Raw genomic sequence first — 22,802 nt, forward strand, 5'->3', positions numbered from 1 at the left:
ACATCAATGGGCATGGAGCCCCCTCGTGGATCTGGCGTCGTGCAATCATCTGGCTGAGGTGCCCCCCTTTCCCTTCCCCCTGAGGTGCCTGTTGTATTTCGAAATTATACCCCAGCAGTGTTGTCTCCGTTTTGATCGGGTATCTTGTGTGGGCCTCGCCCATGCATTTTGGGCCCAGTGGTCCACGGACTTTAATGGTGGAATACCTTGCACTTGTATTATTTGTGTATATATTTGTTAATAGTGTATATATATTTTTTGAATACTGAATTTTAATAGATTACAAACGTTCAACTCATTTCCTTTTGTCTTTTCATTCTTCCAGGGGGGTTGGGGGGTATAACTGTAATGTATCATGATGTATTGGTGTGTGTGTTGTCGTGGATGAGGGTGGGGGTGGGGGTGGGGGTGTTGCGTGTGTGTGTCACTCTCTTTTCCCTCCCCCCTCCCCTGTGTCGTAGGTGCAGTACTCACCGTGGTCTTCGCCGCCGGCGTTCGTGCTCCTGGTAGAGGAGCAGGAAGACAAAGGCAGGGAGTATGTGGAGTTCCGGTTCCATGGCGTCCTGGTTCCTCGTGGGGTGTGTAGAGGTGAGTGTTTTCCCTTCCAAGTCCTGTTTCCGCTGTGTTTTTGTTTGCGGTGAATCCGCCCCGGAAAAGGTGGCACATTGGACTGTTGTAATACTCTGGGCGGTACTTTGTCCTCCGCCTGTCTGTTGGCGGTTACCGCCGCGGTGTTTGTTTGTACCGCCGTGGCGGTCGGAGTGTTAAAGTGGCTGTCCATGTTGGCGGTTTCCGCCATGGTCGTAATTCCATTTTTTTTTCTGCCGGACTGTTGGCAGTTTTACCGCTGCCTTAACACCGACCGCCAGGGTTGTAATGACCACCATAGTTCTTAATAAACCTCCTATAGTACCCTATCAGGCCTAAGACAGCTCTGGCTTGAGTCTGAGTAGTAAGGGCAACCCAATCAATGATTGACTGGATTTTGCACTGCATTGGCTGAATTTGGTCTCTATCTACCAGGTGGCCAAATAAACCACTTTTCCCTGCCCTATCTGGCATTTTGATGCTTTGATAGTAAGGCCTGCCTTTTCCAGGACCTCAAATACATTCCCAAGGTGGACCAGGTGATCCTCCAAGGTGGAGCTAACGACAGCGATATCATCTAGATATGCTGTACCAAAGCTTTCCAGGCCTTGGAGGACTTTGCTCACCAACCCTTGGAATATTGCAGGGACATTCTTCAAACCAAAGGGTATCACTGTGAAGTGATAATGCCCACTACGTGTGGAGAATGCTGTTTTTGGTGTGGCATCCTCAGACAACTTGAACTGCCAATATCCTGCAGTTAAGTCAAATGTGCTTAGATACTTGGCAGAAGCCAGAGTATCTATTAGCTCATCTGCCCAAGGGATTGGATTGGTATCAGTCCTGGTGGCTTAATTGAGGCCTCTATACTCAACACAGAACCTCATTTCTTTTTTTACCATTTTGAGAGTGAAGTATGAGTACTAGGACTACAGGACTAGGCCAAGGGCTGTCTGAATGCTCAATGACTTCTAGGCTGTTGTGCCAGTAGACCCTATGGGTCCCACTGACATCTTCCTGAGCTAGAGCTTGCTGCCTCAGACTTTCTACAGCAAGACAGGTCATTTGCTCTTACCTAAGGTGGTCATTATGAACATGGCGGGAAATACCGCACCGCCTGCGGTAGTGGTAACTACCGCCAACAGGCTGGCAGTCTGGTTCGCCAAATAATAAACCACATGAGAAAGAAGCAGCGGGCGAGGCTGCCCAAAGGCCGGTGGAAAGGCCCTACCCGCCCAATAAATTATGAAACACAACACCGCCATCAGTTCCGGGGCGGGAAGCACCGCCAGGCACAGGATGGTGGACACAACTCATATAAAGGGAAACACTCACCGGAGACACACAGAACACGCCGACGCAGACGTGGAGCGAGAGTTGGAAATAATCCCAGTGCTTCTCCTTGCATATTTCTCTAGGACCGTGACCAACAATGAAGACGACGACGGTAAGTACCGCAGACTAGTACACATGGGAAGAAAGAGCACAGTTACACTCCCACCCACACCGCAACGCACTCCCAACCCCTCCCACCAACCCAAGCCATACATACGTAACAAAATGTACTTACCAGTCACAAGCCAACCAATACCTGCGCCAATGCACACACCTGTGCACACCACCCCCCCCCACAGTGAAACGCTGCACAGTGGCTCAATATTGCACCAACACGTCTGCTGGGCACTAAAATGTATTTTTATCAAAAAAATATAAATGTTCAAACAAGGCCATAGGCCAGTCCATAAACAAGTCCCGTAAGGGCAAATATCCGCTACACTTGACCCCTACGATGGTGAAGGAAACTCCACTGAGAAGGGGCATTAATGGGGCAGTCAGACACCTCAGGGAACAGGGGCAGTGGGTTGCGGGGGTGGTGAATCAAGTCTTGAAGGGGGGCTCTTGGGCTTAGGTTTAGGAGGTGGAGGTTGAGAGGATTTGGGCTTACCTTTGGAAGGAGGGGGAGTGGGCCTGGACCGAGGGTGGCAAAGGGATCTTGGGCAACACAGGGCTTCTTCCTCCCTGGGGAAGGGGCACAGGAATGGGAAGGGTGGACAGGGGCGGACTTTGACGACGAAGGAGTGGCCTGGGCTAGAGCATGGGAATGATTAGGGACAAGACGGGGTGGGCCAGTGGGTTCAAACAGGTCAGCACGGGAGAGGAACAGCTTCTTAGGTGCAGTTGGAGGGGATTTGGAGCCAGGTCTGGGAGTGGAGGTTGAGGGAGTGGTGGTACGAGGTGTAGGTGTGCTGTACGTGGATGCAGGTGCCTGTTTAGTCTGCTTATGTATGGTGGATGTGTGTGCTGTGGATGAGTGTGATCGTTTGAGTGTTTTGGGAGGAGCGGGGGTCGACACAGCGCGAGAAGACAGGCTGCCAAGGTATATGGATGTTGTGTGGGTGTCTGCAGGTCTGCTGCAAGTGTATGTGAATGTAGTTGTGGTGAGTGCAGGTGTGGTGTCTGCGGTGCATGACTAGATGTCAGCTGTTGTGGTGACTGCAAGAATGGGGGCAGCAGCAGTGACTGAGGGTGCAGTGCATGTGGGTGTGCATGGTGAGGTGACAGACAGGGAGGTGGATGTTGTTGTGTGTGCTTTGGTATGTTGGGTGTGTGCCTGCCTGTGGTGGGAAGTGTGGTGCTTGTGTTTCTCAGAGTGCTTCTTGTGTGTTGATCTGTGTGCATGGCTGTCTGTATGTGTGCTTGGGATGGGTGAAGGGAGTGGGGTGCTGGAAGGGGTAGAGGTGTTGGGAGGGGGGATGGTAAGACCAGGGACACTGGCTGCCGTCAAAGAGGAGGCCAGAGCCTGAAAAGATCTCTGTAGGCCAGACTTGGCACTGTGAACGCCTTTCAGAAATGCATTGCTTTGCTGTATCTGGGATGCTAGCACCTAGATGGCATTCACGATGGTTGTCTGCCCTACAGAGATGGTTCTCAGGAGGTCAATAGCCTCCTCCGTGAGGGCAGCAGGGCTGACTGGGGTAGGGTATGAGGTTTCTGGGGCGAAGGAGACACCCACCCTCCTGGGTGAGCGGGCACAGGCAACTAGGTGGGGAGCAACTGAGAGGGCGGTGATGGTATGGGGGTGGCGGAAGATGACAGAATGGGTGGGCCCAGTAGGGTTGGCCACCACTAGGGAGCTGCCATCGGAGGCGGTATCAGTCACTACCCCTAGTGGTAGTTGCCTCCCCTGTGGTACTCCCCTCGCCCTCCAACCCACTGGTCCCCTTGGCGCCAGTCGACCCTGCCTTCTGGGAACCGTGGGCTGCAGCATCCCCGCTCACCGGTGCTACAGCTCCCTCGCCAGATGATGCTAATGTACACAGGGACACAAGAGCACAGGGGTGGGGAAACAAAACAAGAAAGAAGTATGTAAATTCCAGGAAATATGTACATGTTGGGGCACATACACTCCCACCCAGCTCAGGCACAAACCCTCAGCAGACACAACACGTGTTATGAATGTGCCCCTGACTGGTAGGCATGATCCCACAATACAATACATTCCCATCCTGACCCACTACTCTGATACACTTTGTGAAGTGAACCAATGAGAGACAATGCCAAACCAACACATCTACAAGTTCAGGATGCTACATTGAATACAGGGGACCCCTCAAAGGCCTACAGACCCTGCCAAAACTAGCTATGATACTATCCCATGGATGTGGAGGGGCGCAGGACTGCAGGGACACACCTGGCTATGTGCCTGGCACTACTATGCATGCACCCCTTAGCATCTAACTACACTCATCATAGTGGCATCACAACAGTGTTGGCACTCACCCCCTTGTGGATGATGTGCTGCCTTCAAGCACCCACCCAAATCCAGATAGGCCACCGCCAGAATGCAGGCCATTAAGGGGGTCAGGGTCCGACGGGCACCCCGCCCTCATTGGGAGAACTTCCCCAGCTGGGCCTCTCCGGTCTTCCTGGTCCAGAGCCTCAGGTCCTCCCACCTCTTCCTGCAGTGGGTGCTCCGCCGGTTGTAGATCCCCAAGGTCTGCACTCCCTTTGCGATGGCTTGCTATAGTCCCCTCATCTGATGGGCGCTGACCTGCATGGGGCACACAGAGTAAAGAAACAGACGTCAGTTTGGGTGCCCGATACACAAATGCCATGCCCATTCAAACTGACATGGACCATGGAGACATGCATATGGACAAATTTCAAGCCAAAACTGCCAGACACACTATGGGTGAGCAGTCACACAGCGAACAAAAACACATACAGGCATCCAACACATTCACACACATCTAAGGAGGACAAATTGCAACTCACCTGCTCCTCTGGTCGCCCATATAACTTGGCATACAGGGGTAGGACACCGTCCACCAGCTTCTCAAGCTGCTCTGCGGTGAAGGCCAGGGCCCATTCCCCTGTAACAAGCGCCATCTCAGGGACCAGACTCATGACACAGAGACACACGCAGTGGAGTTTTTCTTCCCTTCTCGTACTGCAGGAGTCAAGTGTCAAGGGCCCGTCAAAATGGCGGTAGATACCGGGGCAGTGTGCACCATCACCACCGGCAGCGATCTTGATTGGCCCAGGTTCCCCATTGACAACCATGTAATCCAATGATCAGGTGCATGGCGGTGAACACCGCCTACCGCCGTGACGACTAACGGCAGCGGAATGAAGTCACTTCCACACTACAATACCTGGATGGCAGGAGGCTGCTATTTTGCATCCACCATGTCTCCATAGCCTGGCCAGGGGCCTCATCCATGGCCCCATTCCCTCTCCCCTTCGTCGAGTACTGACATGAATACTGGTCCCCCACATGTAATCATGGCTGGAAGTGTGTCTACACTGTGATGCCATTCTGACTGAGACACCTCACCACACATTAGCCTGACAGACTACCTCATTCTTTGTGTGCCTTACAAATGTGTTGCATTGTAAAAAGGAATTGTGTCATCATGTGATGCAAGTGTATGTCCAAACTCAAAATGTGTTCCTTCGTCACCCATAGGTACAGACCCATGTGGCGAGGGAGAGCCCCATCTGTTTACTGACCACTAGTAGATCTGGCCACCATGGAGGAACGTCACATCATCATAACTTACTGACTTAATCGAGCTACAATCCTTGACCTCTGTGCAGTAATGGATCCTGTTCTGAAGCCGGGCAATAGGAATCACCATGCCATACCTACAACTGTGCAAGAACTACCTGTGCTCCATTTTGTGGCCACAGTCTCATTTCAAGTGACAGTGGGCATGGCTGCATGGGTATCACACCCAATGTTCAGCCACATTCTGTCCAATTCCTGAATGCATTTGTTCAACACTTGCAAAGTTATGTCCAGTTTCCCCAAAGGGCTGATCACATCACCATCAAATCAGGATTATATGCCTTTGCAAATATCCCCCATGTAATAGGTGCCATCAATGGTACCCACAAAGCCCTCATACCCCCAAGAGTGAATGAACAGGTGTATCGGAATCGTAAAACTATCACTCCATGAATGTCCAATTGGTGTGTACTGCTGATCCATACATTTCACATGCTATTGCAAGATTCCCAGGATCAGTCCATGATTCATTTGTCCTGAGAAATATCAGTGTGCCACACATGATGGGACAACTAAAGGGGGATAGGGCTTGGCTCATAGGTGAGTGTGTATGACACTGGATCAGTTACATAGCTTACAGCCAGGCTGTATGCAAGTAAAATGTGTGTGTTGAAACACTCTTTTGCCCACTTTTGCAGGGGATTCTGGCTACCCCAACATGCAATGGCTCCTGACACCTGTGAGGAATCCCAGGACATATGCAGAGAGAAATTACAATAAGGAGCCACATGGTCATACTAGGAGGGTGATTGAGCGCACCATAGGACTCGTGAAAGCAAGATTTTGTTGCTTCCATCTCTCAGGAGGATCCCTGTGCTATGTCCCTGACAAGGTGTGTAAGATAGTGGTGCCCTGGTGCATACTGCACAAATTGGCTGTGAGGAAAGCTATCCCACTTCTGGAAGAGGAGGATGCTGTCCTACCAGCCCTGCCACCTCAGAGGAGGGATGAGAGTGATGGTGAAGAAGAGGGGAAAGATATCAACTCCAGGACCCAGCTGATCCGGCTATACTTCCAATGACTCTCAGGTACTGTTCTATGATGCTGATGGCTTCACTGCATTGTTTCAGGCTGACTCATGTAGTAAGTACTGTGGTGTCCTTTACCAGTGATAATGCAAAATCATGACTGAAGTGGCAGATGCCAGTGCACGCAATGGAATGTACAGTGTGACATACTTCAGACACTACAGTCTGTTGGATCCCCTCCTGCAATAAAAGTGCCATTATGATGGTAACTGGCTAATGCATTCACATTCACAACTGATAGCTCATATTGATTAAGGACAGATATTTTGAGGGCACAGGTGTATTTATTCCAAGTCAATACATCCATGAGTGTAGGGACAGTGGAAAGGAGTGGGCACATGGTAAACAACATACTCGGGTACAAATGCTCAGCTGTTGGTTCTACAGGGGTATTGTCCAGGGGGCCATTGGAAGATGGTGAGATGGCAGTGGCATGTCAACTAGGTAGCTCAGTGGCACACAAGGGAGACAGTTCAGGGCAGAGTCACTTCCTGGTGCTGGGATTGGCCTTGGCTGGTGTTTCAATGGAATGTCTGGGTCCGAAGGCACGCTTGCGAAGGTGAAGCTGGGCTGCAGGGGTAGGGGTGCTTGTGTCCTCTGAGTCCTCTGGCCGTGCCACCAGTCCAGTGGATGCTGCAGATGTAAATGGCAGGGCAGTGTCCTGATAATGTAAGGGGCCTGCATGTGGGTGGAGGACTCAGGCTGGATGTTTGTATGGAGCTGCAGCACCCTTGCAATAGAGGCCATGGTGGCATTGAGCTGTTTCCATTGCTCCATGGCGGTGTGCTACCTACAGCCTCTGATTCTGCTCCAAGGTGGCCAGGATCTGTCCCATCCTGTCCTGGGAATGGTGTAATGCTCACAGGACCTCATAAATCACCTCCTGGGCTGCAGCATCCATCCTTGGGCCATCCCCCTGGGCCACCTATGCCCTACCATTGGCCCTAGCCCCCTGTGCCTGTGTCCCCTGCACAGGTCTGGCAGTCCCACTTGCAGTTGGCCCTTCATCGTCCTGCCTGGTGGTGGATGGAGACTCTGGCCTCTGTACATGCTGGCAGCCAGTCAGTGGCCTGGTGACAATGGTGTGGGGTCGTTTGGCCAGAGCTGATGGTGGTGGCTGAGTGGTAGGGGTGTCAGTGGTGTCCTGGGTGGGGCTTCTGGAGGGTGACTGTCCAGGGGTGTGGATGGGTCAGGGATTTCCTCTGTGTCCAGACATCCCTCTGTACTCTCCTGAGTGGGGCCTCCATCTTCAGGTGGAGGACTGGCACTCCTTGATGTCTCTGTCCAGGGGCATGGGTGTCTGCTGCACCTGTGCCCTGAATAGGTGTGGCTCGACCCTGAGTATTTCGTCCACCATGATCCTTAGCTCCCTGACTGTGAAGCAGGGGCGCTTAGTGGGTGCCATGGTTTGTGTTGTGGGTGGTGTGTTGTAGGTGCATTGATGAGGGTGCTGTTGTGTGGTTCGGTGTGTGGCTTGTGATGGTGGTTGTGCTATGTATGTTTTTTGGTGGTATATCTGTGTGTGTGACTTGTGTGATGGTGAGTTCAGTGTATATGTGTTGTGTTGTCAAAATCTGTCGTGCTCATGGCATTGCAAAGGATTGTGGGGTGTGTATGTGTGTGTTTTAAAGTGTTGGGGATGTGTGTCAGGTGTGTGGTTTTTTAACTTGCCAATGTGTGCATTTGTTGTTGGCGGGTCGCATTGCTGGTCGTGGCGGTCCGTACCTCCAGTGATCGTTCGACATTCAGAGTCCGCTGAGCTGATTTGTGCATCATTAGTTGGTCGGCGGGGATTTGTCTGTATGGCGGTTGCGGGGTGAGGTGTACTGCCATTCTGCTATCGTTGGCCCTGGCGGTGGGTGGAGGTTGCAATATTTTTGGAGGTTTGTCCTTTTGGCATCATTATACGGCAGTATGCAGTTCACTGCCACTGGCGGTCTTTTATTCACCTTCAGCACGGCAGTCGGCGGTGATTGCCGCCAAGTTCATAATAAGGGTCTAAGGGCCAGATGTAGGAAAATGCCAATTTGCGACTTGCAAATTGCGAGTCCCTGCGACTCGCACTTTGCAACTCGGAAATTGGTATGCAGAACGGTGTCTCAGACACCGTCTGCGAGTCGCTATGGGGTCGCAATGACCCACCCCATTAATATTAATGAGGTGGGTCGCAAATTGCGGCCCCATAGTGAGTCTAGGCACTCGCAAACATGGAGGCCTGCTGTCGTCAGCAGACCTCCATGTTCGTGACTGCTTTATCAATAAAGCAGTTTTTTTTTAAGTGTAGCCCGTTTTCCTTAAAGGAAAACGAGCTTCACTTAAAAAAAAAAAGCGAAACCTTTTGTTTCGGTATTTTTTCAGGGCAGGTAGTGGTCCCTTTGCCGTTTGCGACTCGCTAATCGTTTCCTGCATCTGGCCCTAAGTTCTTCCCTGTGGGGTCCTCCTGCACCTAAGAGCTCAGCTGTGTCAGCCTTAAGCTCCTTTGGTATTGGTTCACCCAAAGAGTAGGTTTCTCTCCCTCAGGGGTGGGATGCTCATTGGAAGTCTGAGCAGGGGGCAACTTTTCACCCTGCCTGCCCCTCTTTTTAGGAGCTTCCTGAGCCATTGTTCCAGGCTCCAGTGCTCCTTGCTCCCTTTGCTTTTTAACCTGTGCCCTGTTAAAGCAAAGATATGCCCAGGGAGGCCCAGCATTGCTGCATGGACCTCCAACCCCACTTTAGCCCAAGCTGAAGTCTCCAAATCATTACCTAACAGACACTCTACAGGTAGATCAGTGGACACCACACCTTTCTTTGGGCCAGTAACCCCCCCAAGCTAAAGTCAACAACTGCCATGGGGTGGCACTGAATGTTGTTATGAGCATCAGTCACTTGGTGCGTGTGACCAAGTAGGTGTTGTTCAGGTGACACCAGTAACTCAGTCACCATTGTGACACTGCCACCTGTTTCCTTGTAGGCCAGAGCCTCAATACCATTTATAAGGGGATGCTGCCTGTACCCAGCCATATAAGGGGACAGGCAGCTAGGGTGACAAGGTCAATGCCATCTTCAGGAAGTAGAACTGTCTCAATGGTCTTTCCGACTAGCCCAGAACCCACTGCAGATACCAGGGTGAGCCCAGCTACACTCTTGGTCTGACTACTACTACCATTGCTATTTGTTAGACTTTTCATCCTTGGCATGGTCTCCCTTAACATTTTGCCTCTGATCCCCAGGTTGTTGATGTGTACTGGACTCTGATTTTACTGTTTTTGTTACTCTGGGCACTTTACCACTACTAACCAGTGCTAAAGTGCAAGTGTTCCTTTACATAATGTGTATGTAATTGGCTTAAGCATAAGCAGTCACAGCCCCCACAGGCAACCCACTGGCAGCAGGCACAGTAAGTTGCAGTGAGGCCCAATCAGCACACCTGGAGAGGAGTCCCATGTCGCTGGAGCAGTGGAGGAGAGACTGCCCATGCAATGATGAAGTACTGGAGGCCAGGGCTACTTAGATCCTGAAGATCCCTTGGAGCAGGAGCCTTGGTTGCTGCACGAGTTGCAGAGCACAAGGGTACCATCCTGCATGGAGAGGCAAGGGCTCACCTTCACCCAAAGGGGACAGAAGGCAGAGAGGACCAAGGGCACCACTCCAGACTACCATCTGTTCTGCCTTCACCTGCCTGAGCTGGTCAAGCAGCAGGAGGCCAGAAACATGTCTGAGGGGTGGCAGCAAGGTGGGCTTCCTGTAAACCATGAAGAATTGATAGGAGCATTTCTGGGTGGGTGGGTCCTCTAAGGAGCCCCCAGAGGCATGGAATCATGCCACCAATATCGGCATTAGTATTGTGATATGATTCCAACATGACACCAAACATGCCCAGGTTCGGCGTTACCGATATGTAGCTGGACACCTGTGTCCAGTACACAAGTAAAATGGCTTCTCCCCATTTACGAAGTCCAGTGCATTTGAACTGGAGTTCGTAGGGACACCTCTGCTCATGCAGGGGTGCCCTCACACAGGAATCTGCACCATGCCTTTTGGTCTGGAAGGGCCTACCATAGGGGTGGCTTTCAGTGACCTGTGGTGAAAGGGTGCATGCACCTTTTCACTCAGGCTGCAATGGCAGGCCTGCAGGCACATTTTGCATGGGCTCCCATGAGTTGCATAATACATACTGCAGCTCATGGGGGAGCCCTGGTGTCACAATGCCCTGGGTACCTAATTATCATATACTGGGGACTTATAAGGGGACACCAGAATGCCAATTGTGGAGTGCACAAAGGTCCAAGGTAACCAAATTTGGGGGGAGAGAGCACAAACACTGGAGTCCTGGTTGTCAGGCTCTCAGTGAAAACAGTCTAAGCACACTGATAGCAGGCAAAAAGTGGAGGTAACCATGCTAAAAAGAGGGTTACTTTCCTCCAACCATGACTATCCCTTATCACATGCACCAATTGTATCCAATATGTCTCTATAAGTAATACCAAGTCCATTGTGTGTCCTCTTTCTTTGTTGCTCCCACAGCCAGTTAAGTACATTTACCATTTTATCTATTTGGTGTGCATCTTTCAAGTTACGCAATTTACATTGCGCATGGCTAAGCCTTAGGTGCATACTTAATAGCAACATCGCTCTGGTGCTGTGATTGATATCGTTGTCAAATATTAATGTTTTTCCTTTTACATGAGAAGCACTGCAGCCTCCCATGCCTGCGCTTGAGCGCAGGCTTTCTTGTGGAGGGGGAGCAGGCAGTCCTATTACTAGTCCCAGTTCAGGACCCAAAGCACACACGCGCTCTGCATGATCGCCGTGCAAGTTATTGGAACATGGCGGGGATCGGGAGCAATAGATCATTTGCTCCCACCTGAATACTGGTCTCTTCCTGTGGCGATTGGTTACAGCCTTAAAGAGAGCATGTCAATGTCTCTAAACACGTTTATTTGAGAACCCAAAAGTGATGATTCACTTAAACAAGTCATAAAGATTTAAAAGATGCAACATTTGAAAATGGTCCATTTTGGACCTTTCAGAAGCATTTTGTGAGTCCGTGGGTCAATGATTTTCATAAAAAATTTGACTGTTTAGCTTGAATTCAAAATGAATCCAAATGATGTTTATATCACTTCCCGCAGTGCACAAATACTGCTTAAGGCCTCAATGTTAGCAAATCGGCCATTTTCATTCACTTTTATAAAACCGGCACCTTTGGAGGCCCCTCGCTTTATTTAATATGGCTCAGTCTGACAACTTTGAGGAAGACTAATATTTTCAGGACGACTCTCCTTCCTTGGAAGAGAGTCTTGTGGGGGCCTTGGACAATAGTGTCCAATTATCAGTGAATAAAGCCTTGGCAAAGGCACTGGGTCCCCTTACTTAAGAGCTTTACCCTCCAAAAAGGCTGGCTCCCCCCCCTCGCGCCTTCTGACTAGCCTCAAACTGCACAAGATAATCCTTCTAAAGGTAAAACAAAAGCTAAGAAGTGGCCCCATACAGAGATATTTGAATGACTGTCGGCGACAATCAGAGGGGACCATGGCTACACTGTCTTGCAGGCCCAGAATTTGGATGACGCAACTGATCTCTCCAACATTACGGATTCAGACGCCTTGTCTGCTGACAAATCGGATAGTGATCAAGAGGATCGCCCAGGTCCTGTTAAACGGAGACGAACCGAGAACCCCCACCTTCAGGCTGCTAAGGCTGTGAAATCTGGGATTTCTCATCAACCCAGCAAAGTCGTGCCTAATTCCATCTCAAAATATGGAGTTTCTGGGTTTCCAGATAGACTTGGTGCGGTCCCAGTTGATTCTTCCTGTGCAGAAAGTTTGCAGTACAAAGAAGGAATTACGACTGATTCTGAGCAAACAGTCTATTTCTCTGAGGACCCTGGTGCAGAGTGGTGGGGCTTTTGGAGTCATTTATCCAAGCTCTACTTCTGGGTCCTCTCCACTACAGTGATCTTCAGAGGCTCAAAATCTCTCATCTTCAAAAGGGTTTGTCTTACTCAGAGCAAATTCCCCTTTCAGAAGAGGTCAGGGCGGAGATGCTGTGGTGGCTCAAACATATGTATGCCTGGAAAGGCAGGGCGATTTTTGGCTGGAGTCAGATGCCAGCAGATGGGGCTGGGGAGCCCATTCCAGATCCCTGACCACAGGAGGTCATTGGTCAGAGAAAGAACTCCATCTCCACATAAATTGTCTGGAGTTACTGGCAGGCTCCTTTGCGACCAAGAGCCTTTCTCCCCTTCGGACGGGTTGTTGCATTCTTCTCTGGATGGACAACATCTTGACAGTCAGATATTTCAACAAACTGGGTGGCATGAAATCATGGTTACTAGTGGAGATTGCCAAGGATTTTTGCCTTCGCCACCGGATTTTGGTGATCGTGGAATATCTTTCAGGAGAGAAGAACTCTCCTGGCGGATTGGAAGCCCAGATTTCTTTGGGATTGTAACGATTGGAAGCTGCACCCTCAAGTGTTTCACTGGATTGATCACTGGACCTATTTGCCTCACATCTGAATCGTCTATTACCCAGGTATTTCAGTTGGAGACCGGATCAGGAGGCGACAGCCACGGATACATTCCTTCAGGATTGGTCCATCTATCTGGGGTGTGCTTTTCCTCCTTTCAGCCTAATTCTGAGATTTCTGGCACAGGTATGTCGTCAGCGAGTGGAAATGATTTTGGTGAGTCCACTCTGGAGAGTTCAGCCATGGTTCCCTGTAGCTCTGGAACTTTCCTGCGACTTTCCACATCTGGAACCGCTCTGGCAGAATTTGCTACTAGATCCATTGGGGAGTCCTCACCCGTTGATATAGACGGGTCAGTTATGCTTAGTAGCATGAAGGGGTCGTTGGCAAATGGTAGGTATTTCTTCATACGCTTTCTTCTACATTAATCAGGCATGGAGATCTGGCACCCACAAACGCTATGTTTCAGCTTCGAGAAGATGGTTACATTGGTGTTCAGAATGGGATTCCGATCCCTTTAAAGTTGATGTCAATTTGGTGATTAACGTTTTGGCTTTGTTGGAAGCCTGCGGGCTTGCCTATAGGTCAGTTAACAACTATCGTTCAGCCATTTTGGCAGGTCAGTTACCTGTTTCAGGCAGGCCGTTGGGTGAGCACCTGGTTGTGTGTAAACTTATGAGGGGCATTCGTTTTTCTAAACCACCTCAGGCCCGATATTCTCTTGGGGTTGTTGATAGACGTGGCCGGAGAATAAATACCTTTCTCATAAACAGTTATCTGCCAAACTGACTATGCTTTTGTGCCTTTTATCATGTAAAAGAGTTTCAGATGTCCATACTTTGGATTTGGCTGGCAGAGTTTTTTCACCAGAGGGGGTTTCCTTCTCCATTTCTTGGCGGACTAAGACTAACATTAGAACTATTTCCTATCTGGCATTTCCCCATAATTCTAAATTGTGTGTGGTGCAATGCCTCAAGGCATATGAAGCTGCTACAAATTAATTTAGAAGAGATCTAGTAGGCCAGGTTCTCATTGCTCTTCAGAAACCTTTTAACCCGGTGGCGGATGCCACTATGGTGGGATGGATGCAATGGCTGCTTTCGGAGGCTAGAATTAACATCTCAATTTTTGGAGTGCATTCAGTCAGATAAGCCATGGCATCTAAGTCCTTTGCTTTAGGGTCCATATTGGAGGATATTATGAAAGCAGCTGACTGGTCGAGTGAGTCAACTTTCACTGCTTTTTATTACAAACCTATTGCGGATATTGCTTCAGTTGTGGTGGATTAGCTTTAAACAAGCATAATCAGAGCCTCGGGTCCTGGTAGAATAAAACAATTTCTAGCTTACGTGACAAGAACTTTCAATTCCATTAAGGACACGGAGGCGAGGATTATCCCACCCTGATGCGTATTTCAACTCTACATATGAGTTAAGGATTGTTTCTTCACTTGTGTATCAGATGGTATGTTGTTAACCCACCCTATATGTTGTATTTCAATGAGAGTTTGGCTTGAACTATGTGATACTATTATTTTGACTATAATTCTGGATATTATGGCTTTCTTATTTCTTCTGGATTTCCAGGTTGTAATCAGAAAAAGAAATGAGGAAACCCATTGTGGAAATTGTTTGTCTTCCTCGAAGTTGGACCTGTGGTCAGTTGCGAAGTGGCTCGGAGACCTTCATTTTGCTTGAAGGCTTTGGAATGTTACTCTGCATTTGACTTGTTGGTTATCTGTTATTTTTTTACCACTTTTCCGCAAAGAAAGAGGACACAAGATGGACTCTGCATTACTTATAGAGACATATTGGATACAATTGGTGCATGTGATAAGGGCTAATCATGGTAACATGGGAAATGTAGTTTTTGATTTATTGTGTTGTGATTGGCTGCTTTATTTTTCACTGGAAAGAAAGAGAAGCATAATCCTCGCCTCCGTGTCCTTAATAGAATTGAAAATTCTTGTTGTGCAAGCTACAAAGATTTTTATTCACCGTTTTGTTTTTCAAAATTTCCCTCTTTGCAACTTGAAATGAGCTTGAAGAGAGATACCGATCACCATCTATACATTCTTCTCATCTGCAGGATCCTGCTCTATTCTGAGCATTGTGTGTGTTGCCATCAATCCAGTCTCATAAGGTAACATTAAAGCACTGGTCCAATGTAGATAACTTAATTATGATAACACAAAAACAACATGGTACCTAAATTGCATGAACACATATATTTTCACTGAATTTGAAAATGGCTTAGAAGCAACTTCACAGATAATTCAAAACTGTGTATTAAGTGCATAGTGAACACATAGTGCTTGCGAATAAACAGTGAATGGCGCACAGCAAAATACATGAAAATACTTAATCAGTGAACGGATATCAATCAATAGATATTATGCATGAATATCGATCAATCCAGTATATGGTATTACAAAATCATGGCATAAACTTAGGGGGTTATTACAACTTTGGAGGAGTTGTTAATCCGTCCCAAAAGTGACGGTAAAGTGACGGATATACCACCAGCTGTATTACGAGTCCATTATATCCTATGGAACTCGTAATACGGCTGGCGGTATATCCGTCACTTTTGGGATGGATTAACACCTCCTACAAAGTTGTAATAACCCCTTAGTCTGTATAGCCTTTGAAGTTTGTTGACGGCGTTTCAACCTTCATTAAATTGAGGTCATCATCAGGACAGCGTATACATAAGAAAATGATTGCTGCATAAAGAATGAAGAGAGAAAGGGAAATGTAATAGAAAGAAATACACCAGAATTGAAGTGGACAATCAGGTAATCAAAAGTAATTAGTTTGGGCCACATGGTCGGTACCTGAAGGGGTTTTACGAAACCTGAGAAACAATAAGAGAAGATAAGGCTTGGGTTAACTGTGAAACATGCTAAATATAATTAAGGTCACTGAGTATCCCATAAAGGAGTAGGAATGGTTAATAACACTCTCAATTAACTGTCAAAATGATATTCAAGGCAGGGCAAAACAGAGTTCTGATGCGATGCTGCCGCTCTCAAGTGGCATGCAAACAAACATCAAATGGTCAGTAAATCACCCAAGCAGAGAAGGAGGAGTGGGGATCGTAGAGCAAAGTAATCAGCTCATGATCTGGAGGCCTTTAATTCTACGCATGGCGTGCCAGCCGGTCACACTGCATGCAAAAAGCTCTGTAAAGAAAATCGAAAAATGCTACTCAAGCAATTGGTCAAGTGCATCAAAGGATATGTAGTAATGCCCATTCTAAAAGCCTTTGAGTTGAGAGTTTGTGGACGAACAGTATAGTTTTGACATTTAAAGTGACCTATAAAGGGCGATAGCCCCCAACTTGTAGTAATAGTCTGGTTAGCGATATTTGCTCAACACAACGACTTTTATAATAGGCACTACTACATATCCTTTGAAGCAGTTGACCAATTGCCGATCCACCAATATCATATATGCAATCCATTGTCCTTGTGACTTGGTGTACATTGGTCAAACTACACAAATGATTAAAGCCCACATTATCCAACATGAGAGCCAGACTGGGTGCAAGATTGAGAACACCCCATTGGTTTCCCACTTCATTTCTCATAATCATACGAAAGATGATTTCAACTGGCAGGTAATTGGCCAGCCTTGACTTCCAGTGAGGGGTGGAGATATTTTACTCTTATTCACACGTTGTGAATTTTGTTGGATTTCACAGTGTGAGTCAGAAAACAAATGGCCTTAATTCTTTGGATGAATGAAACAGCATGGTGACTACATAAATCTCGAAAGCTTAGAATCTTGTACTAGTTTTGACATTTTCCTCTATATTTAAAACTCATGCTAGGAATTCTTGTCACATTTGTTCCTTTGAACTGTACTATTCTTAAAAAATGTTAATTCTGTATTGTCCTTTCCTTGTTCATTGGAACAATTCTATTTCGTAGCTGTGGCCATTCCTTTGTAACAATTTTGATTCTCGATTTTTGTTCATTTTAGGCATAAACATTTTAACCATGTTTCACATCTCTGTATATTTTGCAAAGACTGTACGCCCTTGTTGAAGGATAGGATCCGCTATGCTGCTTTCGCCTTTCTCTCCCTCCATCTATTGGACCATTGTATCTACTGGCACATTTCCCTCCACCCCCCCTGGAGCCTATATTTCCCCACGGTCCCCACAGGGTACTCGAATCTCCTGTTTGGCCATGTGTATGCTGCCTGTCAAAGTTCTAGCGGTTGCACACTGCTGACACCTTCTGGCTTGTAATGCATTTTGACCCTGAGGCGCTCCTTCGTGAGCAGCATGCCGTACCTGTGTGCACATTGTTCCTGCCTATAAGACGATTTACTCTCTACATGCCACCTTATACCTCAACATTTTCCACTTTGGTTGGGCTTTGGTAGCTCTGTTCTGAGTTCCATTTTTCAGTTTTCCTTATAGAGCTTGTTACGGGCGAGCGCAAAGCGCTTCCCTCCCTTGTTGTTATCTCTCTTTGGGCTTCAAACCACGCCCATGTCACTTCAGTGTCTTTCACTGGTCCGTGGGCTTGCCTATTAATTAAAATCTGCTTGCTTTCATTAGAGGAAGGCATGCACCCATCATGCAGTTGCCGGTGGTTAGCCCTTCTCGAGCGCAGTGACCAAGTACTGAAAACATACGAGGCTCGCTGTTCTCCGTCCGGTTTCTGGACTACTATTTTTCTGTTTTCACAGTGTGATCTCGCTGGGCAGAAGTCGAGCGATTTGCATGACATCGGCCCTGTTACATAGTTAGTTGCACTTCTGCTGGTTATGTAGATAATTGCACTTTTGCCGGTTACGTGGATGATTCCACTTTTGCCGATAGGTTTCACTACGAGTGAACTTTTATTTCCATTTGTGTGTCTGCTTTGCACTGATGGAAGCCGTCAGTCGCTTATGTGAAACTTTTACTTTTCAGTTTATATGGCAAGAAAAGTCCAATTAGTAATGTGAAACTGTTTTATTTTCATTTTTAATTTATGTGGCAAAAAAAATCGGTTAGGAGTTTACAATGCTAATTGCTCGAGCTCAAGCAAACATGAGACTGGTTGCATTGCAAATGCTTGTTTTTGCATGTGGTGTGACTGGATGTCACACCAAGCAAAGGCCTCCTGATCATGAGCTGATTCCCCGCTCCTCCTTCTCTGCTTGGTGATTTACTGACCATTTGATGGTTTTAAACGCCACTTGGGAATGGCAGCATCTCCTCGACATGCTGCTTTGCCAAGTCTTGAATATCGTTTTGACAGTTAATCATGCGCTTCTCCTTGCAATCTCGGCACTCCTGCCGCTTCGCTCCTGCCACGTTGCCGGCTGTGTTGTTCCCGGCCGTGGTTGCTGCTGCCATTACTTTTCCATCAACGTTACCCGCCGGTACTACCACCGTTGCCACCGCCTGGGGAGGCGAGGTGTGGCGCAGATGGTGTAGGCGTCAGAGGCCGGTGAAGGTCGTGCAGCCAGCTGCCATCAAGCTGCGAATTCGGGAGAACTTGTGAGTTTGATGGAGGATAATTGTGACCTGTCAATCGCATCATGCTTTTACACCGAGCACCGACTCATGCAGGTCTACCATAACCAAGGAGAATACACAGGCGTCTTACTGACGTTTCAGGGTGCGTGCTCGTGCCACCTCCCAGTAGCGTTTACTTGTAATTTCTATCAGGGTACATATTCCCCCCCCCCCCTTCCACCCATATGGTTCCCTGTGTCGCGTGGGCTCTCATTATCCTAAATGAGACTACTGGATTTCTAGGCAGCAGGATCGATCACGGTGTGGGGGACTGAGTCTGACCCACGTGTAAGGAACTCTGTCACCCTAAATCAGTTTTTTGCTCCGGCTAACTAGCAGTGCCTCATTTCTCCCAAAGGGAAGAGATGATTGGGCAGCCGAGCGCATGACATCTGTGGAACTTCTCAGGGAAGTCGTGGTCACTCAGATCCAAACCAACTCTCTCATTTACAGTATGATCTCATATACAAATGACAAAGGCAGTATAAGTTTTATATAATGTTTTAATAAAACGACTGCATTTTAGATAATAAGGCGTGAGCCGCAATAACCGGAACCATACAACGCAGTAGGATTGAAATAGTCACCAGGAGAGTAAAACATAAGAACAACGCTATCATGGTGTCTAATAGTTTCTACTCTCCCTCTGCTAGTTCTATTTCGAGCACAGCATGTTAAGCTTCTAACTTGCCTTTCTGAATCACTGGGGAGACATCAGCCCTCATACCTGAGCAAAGGCCTGTGATCTTGGTTCAGCATCTGCAACGAGGCAGTCAGCATCTAGTTGTGGTTCCATGGTCGGAATCTCCCTCTTGCGTGTATTGGGACAAGGAAGTGTTTTTATAACTAACATGTCAGCGTGATCACAAAATGTCCCTACGCAGGAATGCCAAAGACTAAACTCCTACCACGTCTATCGGCAATGTACCAGACTGTATCCTTGACTGAAGCACAGAGTGAACAAGAATGTGTTATGGAGAACTCCAGTGCTGAAGTAGGCTAAACAGTGTGATATGAATATAAAACAAGACCGTAGAACTGGCTATTTGAAAAATAACAGTACGAAGCCGAATAAAAAGCATTTAGAGCAAAGTGCACAGAGGCTCTAAGCTGCAAGCAATGAATAAAATACATCCAGGGCAAAGTGCACAAAGGCCTAAAGCCTGAAGCTAATGCGCAAAGGATACGTAAAAACTAACCACACTACACCCTCCCCTTGTCGGTAGAAAGTGGTTCCAATAATATAAAAGTATGCCCCAGATATAAACAACACATGAAAAGATATATTTCGACAAGGTCAGAGGACAACAAAGTCATAAATTTGGGAAGCATGTGACGATAAAGCCAATTTCAATATAATGTCAATTTATGAGGAGAAAAAAAAAATCCAATTGTCAGACAGAAGCAATAGAAAGCAGGAGCTCCTCCACTTCGATATATGTCAATATTGGAAAATCCACGCCAAAAAGTACCATGGAGCAGGTGTGTTCCAAAGCCCCAAAGCCATCCAGGGCGGCACCCCGTGCAGGGCCTATGAATGAGACAATACCATCTACCTCCAGGAAGGGAATCTCATAAACCGCCTCACGAAGCAAACCCAACCGTAGTACACAAGTCTGGGAGTGAGCCCTAATCGGGAACATCAACAGATCAGGATCACCCACTGGAGGGTGCTGCAGCGAGAGACAGAGAGCCAGTTCATGTTCAAACGAGCACCAGAGGCACCGAAACACGGGTTGCACACAATCCAAAACCGGTCGGAATGTCAGAGACCAGTCACACTCCAAATGTCCCAGGAGTGTCGCTCCAAAATGCTGCAACATGCGTTCACGACACAGCTGCTCTGACGGGAGCATCACTATAGGATCTCGTCGTGGCGGGACAGCCATTACGGAGGAACAGCAGCAATAACAAGACTCCAGCCAATAAAGCCAAAGTAATTGGGAAACCCCCAAAAATGCTTCCGAAAATAGAGTGTATAGCCGAAGGTATTAAACCGAATAAAGAAGAGAAGGTGTGAGCAAAACCAACACCAATGGCTTTGAAAAAATGTGCAATTCCAGCAGTGCTGGACGCATTAAATATACGTCCCACGAGTTCACCAAAGTGACTCGGAAAGTTAGTATTCAAAAGGGACTGTATTTCTGCCGATGACCTTGCCACCTGAAGTGCGTAGGTCTCGCTAGCAGATGTAAGGGCCACATGCTTTTGAAACAATAAAGCCTTTAGTCGACTCAACTTGTCGAAATTTACCTTGGAAGTAGCAATATGAGGCCAGATGTCTGCTACCTCCCTAATTTGAGTAGGGGGAAACAACACATTCCCGCAGAACGTAACGGCCTTGGTGACAACGACTACGTAAACTATTCCGACACGCATGCCACAGCAGCATTCGCTGTTAAGAACAATGTAACTGCCGTTAGAAAGCACCTGGAAAGTGTTTTTAATAACCAGGACTGGAACTCCCTTCAGATTACAAGCTAAGTTAGCAATCGAAGCGTTACACGCCCCGTGCAAGGACAGCTGTTTACAAACCATGGAATGGCTGACAGAAGTTTTGCATTCACTACCGCTAAGAAAAACCTCCCTCAAACCATTAATACATCTGTATAGAAAGGGAAGCTCTCACACCTCGTGTATGTAACTGTCTCCCAACCGTTCGTATCTACCCACCGGAATGTGCTTCAAACAAGAAGTAAATTGCAGAGTGGAGATAGGCAAATTAATAACCCCATGAATCAACCACTCAGCTGACGGAATCTCAGCAACCGTAAAAGGCAGTTTCTCCAATTTCTCAATATTTAACATGACATAAGTCGCTTCCTTTTTAGCCATCAGCTGTTGTTGACGAGTCAAATTAAAGGAAACAAAGATCTCCCTGGCACGAATGTGCTGCCACGGAACGCGACCTGCCTTCAAGGTCTGTAGAGTCCAACCCAGCTGCATGATGGACCGCGTCTGACTCTGCCCATGATATAAAGAAGACACATCCGATTTAATAATGTCTATAGCAGAGGAAACAATGCTGTCAATTGTGTAAACACGGTCAGAAAGGGTATGCATCCCATTATTCACAACAGACAAAGCCTGTATCAGGTTTTCCTGATCAATTTGCCTCAACCGGGCCGCTGCCTCTTGTTGTGAAAGCTTCCAAATCTCATTATATACTTCGTATAAAAAACTTTTCTTCCGAGGCACCTTAGGTCCTGACAAAAAATCTTGTAAGTCAGTATCATTAGACAGTAACTTGAGATGTGATTTAACTGCATCCAGCGTGGATGATCTTAACCATTGTTGACAAAGCTTTCCCACGCTGTATGTAGTAATGATATCAGCATGTTCTGGTGATATGTAGCGAGGGTCTGCCCTACTAGTCCTGAACCCCCCTGAAGAGGTGACAAAACGTTGATGACACTTATTAGTGTCTACGGGCTATAATAACCACCCGCCCGGATGTATCAATGAAGTGTTAAGCGTACCATTCTGGACCCAATGTGTAAACTCACTAAATGTGGCATTAACATATCGCTGCCAATTATTTAATTTGGAAGGGACTCTCTAATCGTTGCTAAGCCCAAACAGCTAGTCTGTTGTACTGTGTCATTGAGGAAAATCATCTGCACAGGGATAATACATGCCCTAAATAATGTGTCCCTGCCTTGCATTTGCCAATTTTTCGTTCCCCAGACACTTTTTAAGTCAACAGTCTTAAACCAATATTCATACCCCTCAAACGAAAGTTTAGATACAAACAAATTTTAATACAGTAATTTACTATCGGTCAATAACATTTGCTTATTAGCATACGGAGTAACTTTAAAATAATACGACTTAGCATTTTGTTGATTATGCCCAGAAAAATATGCAAATTTATCATAATACGTTTTAGAACTCCCCTGTGGAGGAGTTGGGCAATGTTCCCATTGCACATAATCAAATATCGACTTAGGGCTACTTGCTTTATGAATAAAATGGTGTCCATAATAGTTGTAGCAAAACATGTCACCATGATTATCTCTAAATAGGTAAGCATCTTCATCATCGTAGACAGTATAATATTGTAAATCTGTCAGCATAGAATCTACTGTCTTCACATCCCAATCATCAGAAACAATGCCTGGTATAACAATATCATTCATTGAT

The sequence above is a fragment of the Pleurodeles waltl genome, chromosome 7 (genome assembly GCF_031143425.1).
Source record: "Pleurodeles waltl isolate 20211129_DDA chromosome 7, aPleWal1.hap1.20221129, whole genome shotgun sequence".
Taxonomy (NCBI): domain Eukaryota; kingdom Metazoa; phylum Chordata; class Amphibia; order Caudata; family Salamandridae; genus Pleurodeles; species Pleurodeles waltl.